Raw genomic sequence first — 13,801 nt, forward strand, 5'->3', positions numbered from 1 at the left:
CAGCGCTGTGAGGCAGCAACTCTACTGCTGAGCCACACTACCTTGTTATCAAAGTGTGTGTAGTTTGTTCCTGGCACAAAAATACTTATGCTTTATCAGTTTCACACTTAACTCTATAAACCTAAAGACTCCACTGTTGGAATGCAATTCAATATTTGACAAATCTGAACACCGTAACAGACAGATATATAGCACACAGAGGGATTACTGTAGTGCATTTTCCCTTTGTAGTCCCTGAGAAATAAGTGGCAGTGGCAGAGGGTTGTTCTGATGTTCTAAGCCATGCCAATCCAGATATGATTGAATGATGGAGAGGACTTGATGAGCCAAATGGAGAAGGAACATCTCATTGGCCACTAGGGGCGCCGCATGTTGGCAGCCTCGGACAAAAGTCTGTCTGTTTTTCTTGCCATTGCTGTTCCACCATAATTCCTGCTAGGATCCCTTTCCAGTCTACCTTGGCCAGCTCCCCTCTCATGCCTTCATAGTCCCCTTTGTTCAACTGCACCGCTGCCAATTCCGATTTAACCTTCTCCTTCTCAAATTGCAGATTAAAACTAATCATATTATGATCACTACCTCCAAGCGGTTCCTTTACCTCGAGTTTTCTTATCATATCTGGTTCATTGGACAACACTAAATCCAGAATTGCCTTTTCTCTGGTCGGCTCCATTACAAGATGCTCTAAGAATCCATCTCGGAGGCATTCTACAAACTCTCTTTCTTGGGGTCCTGAACCAACCTGATTTTCCCATAATAGGGAAATAGACTTGCTGCGGTCCACAGTCACCAACGCAATCTCTACAGATCCCTATTACACTTGGCCATACGCTACTATCCCTTTGTGAGCTTCCTTTCCCGTTAATTCTGGGGTCATTAACCTTTACTCTCTTTTCATTTAACTCCGTCCTATTTGACACCCCACCCCACTTATTCATTTTAAAACAACCCGTGTAGCAGTGGCAAACCAGCCTGCCAGAATGCTGGTTCCACACCTGTTAAGATGCACTCCATCCCTTTTGTACAGTTCCCCCTTACTCCAAAACAGATCCCAGTGATCTAAGAATCTAAATCCCTGCCCCTTGCACCAGTTCCTCAGCCACACATTCAGGTCCCGTATCTCCCTGTTCCTGCTCTCGACAGCATGAGGAACTGGAAGCAAACCAGAGATAACAACACTGGAAGTCCTGCTTTTCAGCATTTTTCCGAGCTCTCTAAAGTCACGCTGCAGAATATTCATCCCCTTCTTTCCGACATCGTTTGACCTGCTCAATTACTCTAGCACTCTGTGAAACGTCACCTATCCATGTTCTCCAGAGATGCTCCCTAACATTTGTTGTTTCAGGTCAGGACCCTTCCGGTTTGAGTGTGCCAGTGGAGTAGAGAAGCCAAGACAGTTGTTGCACCAACAGTGGATATAAAAAGGTCCAGAGAGGGTAGAAGGCTGGGTAGTGGCGGGGGGAGGGGAGAGGTGGGCGAACGTTGGAGACTGGAGATAGGATTGTCACTGGATGGATAGGATTCTCTCCCACAAAGAAAAGCTCAGAGGTGGAAGAAGAGCCCTAGGACCCTATGTTCCCAATGTAGGGGGAGTCCAGAACTAGGAGTCACAGTTTAAGAATAAAACCCGCTGAGTCACTCCACCTTTTATCTAGGTCTATTAACAGATTCAGATCTACCTTAAATCTCCTCTTGTAAGTCTGCGTGGCGCTGTCCTTTTTCACCGGCATTCTCGAAACTCCTTGCTTGGATTATTGATCCACACCGTGAAGGTTAGAGTTTTGACCTCTAGTAGCTACCAGCTGTTTCAATGCCTGGCAGAATGGGTTAGGTGCACCCACTTCAAGTTGACAGATGAAATGGAGCCAGATCTTACGAAGTCCGAAGGTCACCAACGAGGTAGATAGTAGTTCAGCACTGCTCTCTGGTTGTGGTAGGATGATTCAATTGCCTGATAACTGCTGGAAAGAAACTGTCCCTGAATCTGGAGGTGTACTTTTTCACACTGCTGTACCTTTACTAATTTGAGGAAGGACATTCCTGCTGTTGGGGGAGTGCAGCGTAGGTTAACCAGGTTAATTCCTGGGATGGCAGGACTGACATATCATGAAAGAATGGGTCGACTGGGCTGGAATTGGGAAGGATAAGGATATTGGAGATATTACATGGTAAATGGTAGGGAATTGAAGTACATGGTAAATGGTAGGGAATTGAAGAATGTAGGTGAACAGAGGGATCTGGGAATAACTGTGCACAGTTCCATGAAAGTGGAATCTCATGTAGATAGGGTGGTAAAGAAAGCTTTTGGTGTGCTGGCCTTTATAAATCAGAGCATTGAGTATAGAAGTTGGGATGTAATGTTAAAATTGTACAAGGCATTGGTGAGGCCAATTCTGGAGTATGGTGTACAATTTTGGTCGCCTAATTTTAGGAAGGATGTCAACAAAATAGAGAGAGTACAGAGGAGATTTACTAGAATGTTGCCTGGGTTTCAGCAACTAAGTTACAGAGAAAGGTTGAACAAGTTAGGGCTTTATTCTTTGGAGCGCAGAAGGTTAAGGGGGGACTTGATAGAGGTTTTTAAAATGATGAGAGGGATAGACAGAGTTGACGTGGAAAAGCTTTTCCCACTGAGAGTAGGGAAGATTCAAACAAGGGGACATGACTTGAGAATTAAGGGACTGAAGTTTAGGGGTAACATGAGGGGGAACTTCTTTACGCAGAGAGTGGTAGCTGTGTGGAATGAGCTTCCAGTGAAGGTGGTGGAGGCAGGTTCGTTTTTATCATTTAAAAATAAATTGGATAGTTATATGGATGGGAAAGGAATGGAGGGTTATGGTCTGAGCGCAGGTATATGGGACTAGGGGAGACTATGTGTTCGGCACGGACTAGAGGGGTCGAGATGGCCTGTTTCCGTGCTGTAATTGTTATATGTTATATGTTATATATAGAAACTTATAAAATTCTTAAAGGGGTGAAGGCTAGGTGCAGGAAGTGTTCCCGATGTTGGGGGAGTCCAGAACCAGTGGTCACAGTTTAAGAATAAGGGTTAGGCCATTTAGGACTCAGTAGAGGGAAAACCTTTTCACGCAGAAAATCTGTGGAATTCTCTGCCATAGAAGGCAGTGGAGGCCAATTCACTGGATGTTTTCAAGAGAGAGTTGGATGTGGCTCTTAGGGCTAACATAATCAAGGGATATGGGTAGAGAGCAGGAACGGGGTATGGATTTTGGATGATCAGCCATGATCATATTGAAAGGCGGTGCTGGCTCGAAGAGCCGAATGGCCTACTCCTGTACCTAATTTCTATGTTTCTACGTCATGATGAGTCCAGCACTCGTTGAAGTCTGGTCCCGAAGAAGGGTCCTGAACCAAACTCCACCCACCCATGTTCTCCATAGATGCTGCTCGACCCGCTGAGTTACTCCAGCACTCTGTTCCTTCATGGTCTGGCTGGTGTCTTGCTTATATGAAAGAGCTACATTGCCAATGCACACAAGCTCCAACTTTGCTGTCAACATGAAACTGTTGAAAGTGCAAGAAATGAAATATGTTGATGATACCCGAGTGATGGACAAGATAATGTTTCACAAGAGAAAGTTAAATCTGCATTGAATTTTACTTCGGAGTCACGTGAGTGACTACATGAAGAACCCGCCAGCACGCACGTGTGGCATTATCGCTACACGCATTGTGAACAAGTCATTACGAGGGGAGGACGTTCCTCCCAAACGGCAGGGTTGAACCTGCAACAAGTAAGGTAGGAGAACTTAGTTTCTTGACTTACCTTTTTTACAGGCAGGCTGGGGAGAGTCTGCAGAACTGCAGGCAGCCAGCAACGGCCGGGGGCACCACTATCTCCCTTAAACGGGAGCCGGAGCCGACCTCAGCTCCAGCAGGACGCCGACAGCGGTGGAGCACTCTGGAGCCATCATTCCGACGGCTCGGACAACAGCCCCACGGACCTATACTACATGGGTCCGAGGGTCTGGAAGGTGCTGGGGTTTCCGCAGCACTAAAAATAGCGGCAAGCGGTCAGTGCCCGAGAGCACCGAGTACGCGTTGGAGCCGCTGGGCCTGGGTCACGAGCGGCCAGTTCCCCGAGAGGACTGGACCGCGTTGGAGCTCCCCAGGCCCAAGTAGAGAAGGAGCGGCACAGTGCGGGAAGCACTGCACCGCATATTTAAAACTGCCAGACCTGCGGCTGCTAGCGGCCAGCTCCCCGAGAGGACTGCACCGCGTTGGAGCACCGCAGGCCCAAGTAGAGAAGGAGCGGTACAGTGCGGGAAGCACTGCACCGCGTTAAAACTGCCATACCTGCGGTTTGCGAGCGGCCAGCTCCCCGAGGGACTGAACCGCGTTGGAGCACCGCAGGCTAACGGCAGCACGGGCGGCTCAGTGCTGTGAGCACTGCACCGCGCTTTGGAGCACCGCAGGCCAACGGGGATACGGCGGCACAGTGACCGTGTACACTGCACCGCATTGGCACTGCGGGGCCTGCACCTGCGAGAACATACCGTTTTGCAGCGATGCAGGTCCAAGAAGAAATCCTCCAGTGGGTAAGTCCCATAGCAGCACCTTATACAGGGCTGTATTTTCACTTCTACTATTACAGGGAAGTGGTTGAGGAAAAGACAGACTCAGGGAGAAGGAAGCAGCACCTTTTCTATAGGGCTATAATCATGCTTCTCTCTCCCCAGTAGACTCTTCTGTCAGAAGAGTGCTGGGTCAAGTCTAGGGCAAACCCTGGACAGGTAAACAGATGTAAGAGCTGTAACAATGAGGTGATGCCTTTTCTAAGTCACAAAGTACATATAGTGCATTATTGGTCCTTTCCTGATAGAAATACAGGAATACTTATGTTGTGACTGAAGGATTTAGCAGTCCAAAAATTTACAAACAAATTCCATTCCCATCTGGGACGTCACACGGGACTGTCTGTCTATGTTTCAGGGGGAACAACAGTACAGCTGTGAGTAAAGCTAATTGGGAAAGATCTACAAACCAGGTTAGAAGCCAGCATAGACCATATGTTTTCTATCTACTGCAGGGGCAAACATTAGCTGACACCATAGCTGTCACTTGCCACCGGGGATTGTAAATCCCTGAATGTACTAATCAATTTATGCATCTGGTTACATCCAACCGGGATTGAAACGGGCCTGTGTAAACCCGAAACCTCCTAGCAAAATCTTTTTATTTGGGGGTGACCTATCTAAAAGGTCAAGGAGTTGGACAATGAAGCCAAACTGGAGCTCATCTAAACGTCCAAACATCATCCTCAAAGGTATCGCCCCTATGCTGGAAGATGTGTACACCCACAACACACGGCCCCGAGGATCCAGAAGAAAACAGTAAAACCAGAAGGAAGCAAGGAGGTTGGTGCGAGAAGACATCGAATAAATAACTTTTTGACACTCATATCTTAAACAGTATCCGGGGATACACAATAGAATTTTACAACACATAATCTTCTAGTCCAGCTGATATATCGAGAGAGGAATTTGGAGGAGAACACCAAATGGATATTGGGCTATAGTATTTGCTGATGTTTCTACACGATATGGAACACCAGATGCCGATCTACTCGTATCCAGACATAATCACCAATTACCAAATATGTCATATGGGATACAGACACAGGACATCAGCAACAGATGGGGTTTTAGCTGCATTGCAAGGGAAGAATTATTATCTACGCATTCCCTTCCTAACAAAATAGGATATGGAGCTTGACGCATCAATCATAGATCAGATCTCGGCTTTTTGGCTAAGATCAAGTATAATATCTGTTCTTATCAGTTTAAATGTCTGATATGTCCCTTATCTAGGGACCATATATCATAAAATCAAATAAATAAATAAATAAATAAATAAGATGGGGGGGGGGGGGGGGGGGGGGGGGGGGAAAGTGAAAAATAAATAAAACGATATATTCGTTTTAAGAACAGAAACCTTTTCTATTGATAAATATATTCGTTTTAAGAACGAAAATGGCAAGCATTGATTCAAAGGATGCTTACAATTTCAGTACCCATAACAGGTGACCACGGACGTTATTTTTATCTAATTGGATGGCTCAGCTCTAGCAGTATAGAGCACTACCTAATGTGTTTACATTAGCACCTAGGTTATTTACAAAATATGACAACCAGCCACACAATGGTAATGGCTTCTTTGGATGACATACTAATTGTGTGGAAACTTAGGACGGGCTGAACAAATGGTAACAGCCACTTAACAATTATTTGGAAACTAGGATTATTATCCATCCAATTAAATCAAAATTAAAGCCTTCAAACTAAAGGGATTATTTGGGGTTCACCATTAACTCAGTTCCTCATGCCAGTAACTTTGCCAACAGAGGTTACAACCTTAATAGAGGCATACAGCAAAATCATTGACATGAGGATAAACCATCCATCAGACTGGTAGCAAGAATATTGGCAACATATGGTTTCCAGCCACGTAATTCAGACCCTTACATTATAAAGATTTACAGAGGGCCAAAATATGAGCTCTTAAAATTAATGGTGATCATTTCGATAGAATGATGAAGCCATACAGAAGCCATATTGGAACTAAATGGTGGAAAGATAACATTGGGCATTGCTCCAATCCTATCATTGTCAGCAACCAGTCTATGGTCCTACATATGGATACTATGCACTAGGATGGTGTGTTACCAATTCCATCTCCAGCTGTGGAGGAAGATGGAATACACAGCAAGCATCATTATTACTAACACTGGGCATAACTACCTGGAAATGTTGGGTGTTTTTTCATGGCCTAAAGTCATGTTGCTCTGGAATATATTAAACAGGTTATTAGATTATAAATTAACAACACTACTGTGGTAGCACATATCAACCACATGGGTGAAAGGGAATCTACATCATGTAACAATCTGGCCAACACAATTTGGCAACCTCATCAGGGGGGGAGTACTAAGGGAAATACTACGAGACTCTGCGTCTGGTGTTTTTAATAGTACCCGACTGACCTACCCAACCATGGTTCTAGGTGGTAATGGGAATGAGATTAGAACCATGCAGCACCATCCAAAACAGACGGCCAGAGCAATGGACATGATCACAGCGGGCCACAGACAATCAACCTAAAGACAATGTCTAAAATACATAAACTAATGGGAGATGTGTTGCAACCATAATACATCATCCAGCCTGTTTGGAACCTTTGTTAACCTACAGGGGCTTAGTATTAGTGACATCAACTGTGCCAGAAGTGGCCCATCTACTTACCTATGGCAAGAGAACGGAACAACAGCTTATGAGGGACAATTTTTATGAGAATTCCCCAAAGACCAGGTATTCCCAAATATGGGACATCAGCATCGTCTTAACGTTGTTAAAGAACTGGGCTCCAGCCACGGCGCTGTCATTACAGTTTTTGACATTTTACAAAACTGTCATGCTGATGGCTTAGGTCACGGCACTAAGGACTCAGTCCCTACCAAATTAAGGCTGGATACCTTGACCAGTTCACCTGGCAACTTACACTTCTATATTCAGGAATTAGGGAACTAAACAGACAGGGGTCAGCAGGCCTTAAAATAACATTTTTTTTTAGAGCCTACCCTACAGATGATTGACTGTGTTGTGAGACATCTACAAATATACATGGAACAAACCCAGACCATCAGTGGCACAGAAGAGGAACTTCTCATCAATGACAGACAGCCTCATTAAAGAATAACAGGCCAGGCCAGCTAAATGGCTAACATAGTATTGACAAAAGTTGGTGTAAACACTAACTGGGTTAAAATCTCACTCCACGAGGCTACAGCAACGTCGGCAGCATTTAAATTGGAGTTTCCTATGGATAACATCCTCAGGACTGCAGGATGGCCATCGGAAAGAACATTCTAAAGATTATAACTAACCAGTAATGGAAACTGGAATTTTTCAGAAACATTGTTAAGTTTCTGTACCATAATTTACCCCAAAAAACAGGGGCTATCAATTATTATTAACTTTATGGTTATTTATATATATCATATTGATGTTCAATTTGTTATCACTATTCTCCCCAAAACCAAGGCAGACGTGATGATGGACTCGTTCCACGGCTTGAATCACAGAGGTTTGAAATCTTCATGTAGTCACTCACGTGACTCCGAAGTAAAATAGTAAGATTAAACGAGAACTTACCAGTTCGAAGTTTGATCTGTATTTTATGAGGAGTAACGTTGAGGGAATACATGCCCTCCGCTCCCACCCTTGATCATAAACACAACTGGTACCTTTTCTCTAATCTTACTATGCTTAAGTCATTACACGTATCTGTGATTCACTCCGCTGCTTTGAAGAATGACACACGTGCGTAGTGGCGGGTTCTTCATGTATTCCCTCAACGTTACTCCTCATAAAATACAGATCAAACTTCGAACTGGTAAGTTCTCGTTTAATCTTACTATTAAACCCCACTTGTAGAAACTAAACTAAAGGAAGATGTTTCCAAAAGTTATGAGCTTGATTCTATTACTCCAGAAGTGAAGGGCAGGTGGGGGAGGGTCTAAGGCAATTACACCCCTTCATTTGATAAGGGGTTGTCTTAATCTACTTAGATCTGTCAAGAAATAAAAGGCAAACAATATTAAATCTCAAGTGTTTTCTTTTTGAGATACAGTGTGGAAACGGGTCCTTTGGCCCACGGAGACAATAGACAATAGACAATAGGTGCAGGAATAGGCCATTCGGCCCATCGAGCCAACACCGCCATTCAATATGATCATGGCTGATCAGCCTCAATCAGTAACCCGTTCCTGCCTTCTCCCCATATCACCTGACTCCGCTATTTGTAAGCGCCCTATCTAGCTCTCTCTTTAAAGCATACAGAGAATCGGCCTCCGCCGCCCTTTGAGGCAGAGAATTCCACAGACTCACAACTCTCTGTGAGAAAAGGTTTCCTCATCTCTGTTCGAAATGGCTTACACTGTGGCCCCTGGTTCTGGACTCCCCCAACATCGGGAACATGTTTCCTGCCTCTAGCGTGTCCAAACCCTTAACAATCTATATGTTTCAATAAGATCCCCTCTCATTCTTCTAAACTGCAGAGTGTACAAGCTCATCCGCTCCATTCACTCAGCATAGGACACTCGCCATCCCGGGAATTAACCTTGTAAACCTACGCTGCATTCCCTCAATAGCAAGAATGTCCTTCCCCAAATTGGGAGACCAAAACTGCACACAATACTCCAGGTGTGGTCTCACGAGGGCCCTGTACAACTGCAGAAGGGTCTCTGTGCTCGACTCCTCTTCTTATAAATGCCAACATGCCATTCGCTTTCTTCACTGCCTGCTGTACCTGCATGCTTACTTTCATAGACTGATGAACAAGGACCCCCCCAGATCCCATTGCACATCTCCTTTTCCCAACTTGATGCCATTCAGATAGTAATCTGCCTTCCTGTTTTTGATACCAAAGTGGATAACCTCACATTTATCCACATTAAGCTTCATCTGCCGTTCATCTGCCCACTCCCCCAACCTGTCCAAGTCACCCTGCATTCTCATAGCATCCTCCTCACAGTTCACACTGCCACCTAGCTTTGTGTCATCTGCAAATTTGCTAATGTTACTTTGAATCCTTTCATCCAAATCATTGATGTATATTGTAAATAGCTGCGGTTCCAGCACGGAGCCTTGCGGTACCCCACTAGTCACTGCTTGCCAATCTGAAAGGGGCCCGTTAAGCCCTACTCTTTGTTTCCAGTCTGCCAACCAATTTTCTATCCATGTCAGCACTCTACCCCCAATACCATGTGCCCCTAATTTTGTGCACTAATCTCCTATGTGGGATCCCATTACTGCTATCCAAACGTGCCGCTCTTTCATCTTTTATAATTGGCTCCAGCATCTTCCCCACCACCGATGTCCATGCTAACCAGTATTCACCTGCACACCCGCACTATCCTACACACTGGGGACTTTTTACCAATGCCAATTAACCTCCAAACCTATATGTCTTTGGAGTGTGGGAGGAAACCAATGCACCCGTAGAAAACTCACACGGGTCATGGGGAGAATGTACAAACTCTGTACAGACAGCACCTGGGTCACCGGCGCTGTGAGGCAGCAACTCTACCGCTGAGCCACACTACCTTGTTGGGGAAAAATACTTAAAAAGCAGCAGAATATTTTTGACATTTACCAAATGAGAGTTGTCTATAGTCAAAGCGTGTGTAGTTTGTTCCTGGCACAAAAATACTTCTGCTTTATCAGTTACACACTTAACTCTATAAACCTAAAGACTCCACTGTTGGAATGCAATTCAATATTTGACAAATCTGAACACCGTAACAGACAGATATAAAGCACACAGTGGGATTACTGGAGTGCATTTTCCCTTTGTAGTCCCTGAGAAATCAGTGGCAGTGGCAGAGGGTTGTTCTGATGTTCTAAGCCATGCCAATCCAGATATGATTGAATGACGGAGAGGACTTGATGAGCCAAATGGAGAAGGAACAACTCATTGGCCACTAGGGGCGCCGCATGTTGGCAGCCTCGGACAAAAGTCTGTCTGTTTTTCTTGCCATTGCTGTTCCACCATCATTCTTGCTAGGATCCTTTTCCAGTCTACCTTGGCCAGCTCCCCTCTCATGTCTTCATAGTCCCCTTTGTTCAACTGCATCACTGACACTTCCGTTCTCCTTCTCAAATTGTAGATTAAAACTAATCATATTATGATCACTACCTCCAAGCGGTTCCTTTACCATATAACCATATAACAATTACAGCACGGAAACAGGCCATCTCGACCCTTCTAGTCCGTGCCGAACACGTATTCTCCCCTAGTCCCATATACATGCGTTCAGACCATAACCCTCCATTCCTTTCCCGTCCATATAACTATCCAATTTATTTTTAAATGATAAAAATGAACCTGCCTCCACCACCTCAAGTTTTCTTATCATATCTGGTTCATTGGACAAAACTAAATCCAGAATTGCCTTTTCTCTGGTCGGCTCCATTAGAAGCTGCTCTAAGAATCCATCTCGGAGGCATTCTACAAACTCTTTCTTGGGGTCCTGAACCAACCTGATTTTCCCAGTCTACCTGCATATTGAAATCCCCCATCACCACAGTGGAATTCCCTTAGTTACACGCCAGTTTGAACTCCTGCTGCAACTTACACCCTACATCCGGGCTACTATTTGGGGGTCTGTAAGTAACACCAATTAGTGTCTTCTTGCCTTTACAATTCCTCAACTCAATCCTCTGCCCACCTGCCTGTCCTTTCTATAGGTACACAAAAATTCTGGAGAAACTCAGCAGCATCTATGGAGCGAAGGAAATAGGCGACGCTTCGGGCCGAAACCCTTTCTATAGGATGTATAACCCTGAATATTAAGTTCCCAGGACCGATCCTCCTGCAGCCATGTCTCAGTAATCCCCACAATGTCATATCTACCAACCTCTAACTGAGCCTCAAGCTAATCTACTTTACTTCTTATACTTTGCACATTCATATACAATACTTTTAATTCCTTACGCATCTCACCTTTCACATCGATCGCTATTACACTTGGCCATACGCTACTATCCCTTTGTGAGCTTCCTTTCCCATTAATTCTGGGGTCATTAACCATCCCTTAACTCTCTTTCTCTTTAACTCCGTCCTATTTGACACCCCACCCCCCTTATTCAATTTAAAACCACCTGTGTAGCTGTGGCAAACCTGCCTGCCAGAAAGCTGGTCCCCCACCTGTTAAGATGAAATCCATCCCTTTTGTACAGTTTCCCTTTACTCCAAAGCAGATCCCAGTGATCTAAGAATCTAAATCCCTGCCCCTTGCACCAGTTCCTCAGCCACACATTCAGGTCCCGTATCTCCCTGTTCCTGCTCTCACCAGCATGAGGAACTGAAAGCAAACCAGAGATAACAACACTGGAGGTCCTGCTTTTCAGCATTTTTCCGAGCTCTCTAAAGTCACGCTGCAGAATATTCATACCCTTCTTTCCGGCATAGTTTGACCCGCTGAGTTACTCCAGCACTCTGTGAAACGTCATCTATCCATGTTCACCAGAGATGCTGCCTGACCCGTTGAGTTACTCCAGCACTCTGTGAAACGTCACCTATCCATGTTCTCCAGAGATAACATTTGTCTTTTCAGGTCAGGACCCTTCCGGTTTGAGTGGGCCAGTGGAGTAGAGAAGCCAAGACAGTTATTGCACCAACAGCGGATATAAAAAGGTCCAGAGAGGGTAGAAGGCTGGGTATGGGCGGGGGGAGGGGAGAGGTGGGCGAATGTTGGAGACTGGAGACAGGATTGTCACTAGATGGATAGGATTCTCTCCCACAAAGAAAGCTCAGAGGTGGAAGAAGTGCCCTGGGTCCCTATGTTCCCAATGTAGGGGGAGTCCAGAAATAGGGGCACAGTTTAAGAATAAAACCCGCTGAGTCACTCCACATTTTATCTTGGTCTATTAACGGATTCAGATCTACCTTAAATCTCCTCTTGTAAGTCTGCGTGGCGCTGTCCTTTTTCACCGGCATTCTTGAAACTCCTTGCTTGGATTATTGATCCACACCGTGAAGGTTAGAGTTTCGACCTCTAGTAGCTACCAGCTGTTTCAATGCCTGGCAGAATAGGTATGGTGCACCCACTTGAAGTTGACAGATGAAATGGAGCCAGTTTACCAAGTTGACAGATGGAATAAAGCCCGTCTCTCATGGTTACAGATGCAGTTCACTGTGAGGTCGCTGGCCAGACACATTATGAGGTCACCTCTGATTATGATGGTTTACAAACTTGCGATCTTACGAATGGAAGGCAGGCCCAGAAGGGAATAAACCACTTCACCATATGACCATCACAGTGGTTATAACCAACTGGACTCAAGTGTTAGATACAAGGAACTTAGTTCAGTTGAGTTTATTGTCACGTGTACAGAGAAATGCTTTTTGTCACATGTTAAAAACAGTCAGCAGTAAGACAATGCATGATTACAATCGAGCCATTTACAGTGTATAGATACTTGGTAAGGGAAAATCTGTGGAATTCTCTGCCACCGAAGGCAGTGGAGGCCAATTCACTGGATGTTTTCAAGAGATAGTTGGATGTGGCTCTTAGGGCTAACAGAATCAAGGGGTATGGGGAGAGAGCAGGTACGGGGTATGGATTTTGAATGTACACAAAAAAGCTGGAGAAATTCAGCGGGTACAGCAGCATCTATGGAGCGAAGGAAATAGGCAACGTTTTGGGCCAAAACCCTTCTTCAGACTGATCGGGGGGGGGGGGGGGGGTGGCGGGGACAAGAAAGGAAAAAGGAAGAGGAGCCCGAAGGCTGGGGGATGGGAGGAGACAGCAGGGGGACTGAGGAAGGGGAGGAGATTGCAAGGACTAACAAAATTGGGAGAATTCGATGTTCATGCCCCCAGGATGCAGACTCCCCAATTTCCGGTGCTGCTCACTGTGGCCATGGAGGAGACCCAGGACAGAGAGGTCGGAGACGGAGTGGGAGGGGGAGTTGAAGTGCTGAGCCACCGGGAGGTCAGCTTGGTTATTGCGGACCGAGCGGAGGTGTTCGGCGAAACGATCGCCCAACCTCCGCATGGTCTCACCGATATAGATATGGATTTTGAATGATCAGCCATGATCATATTGAAAGGCGGTGCTGGCTCGAAGGGCCGAATGGCCTACTCCTGCACCTATTTTCTATGTATCTACGTCATGGTGAGTCCAGCACTCGTTGATGTCTGTTCCTGAAGAAGGGTCCAGAACCAAAACACCACCCACCCATGTTCTCCATAGATGCTGCTCGGGTCGAGTTACTCC

At 45.4% G+C, this 13,801-nt stretch overlaps 1 long non-coding RNA gene and 1 pseudogene across 1 annotated transcript; both read left to right on the top strand.

Annotated features, from left to right (window-relative positions):
• The first annotated feature begins 1,295 nt into the window (after nt 1-1,295).
• LOC116980961 lies at nt 1,296-12,322 on the top strand. The gene is made up of 2 exons (XR_004414125.1): nt 1,296-1,345; nt 12,137-12,322. It is a non-coding gene; the product is annotated as an uncharacterized LOC116980961 (long non-coding RNA).
• Nucleotides 5,751-5,859, top strand: LOC116981679 (annotated as a pseudogene).
• Nucleotides 12,323-13,801: the final 1,479 nt, after the last annotated feature.

Source organism: Amblyraja radiata, chromosome 15, assembly GCF_010909765.2.
Source record: "Amblyraja radiata isolate CabotCenter1 chromosome 15, sAmbRad1.1.pri, whole genome shotgun sequence".
NCBI lineage: Eukaryota > Metazoa > Chordata > Chondrichthyes > Rajiformes > Rajidae > Amblyraja > Amblyraja radiata.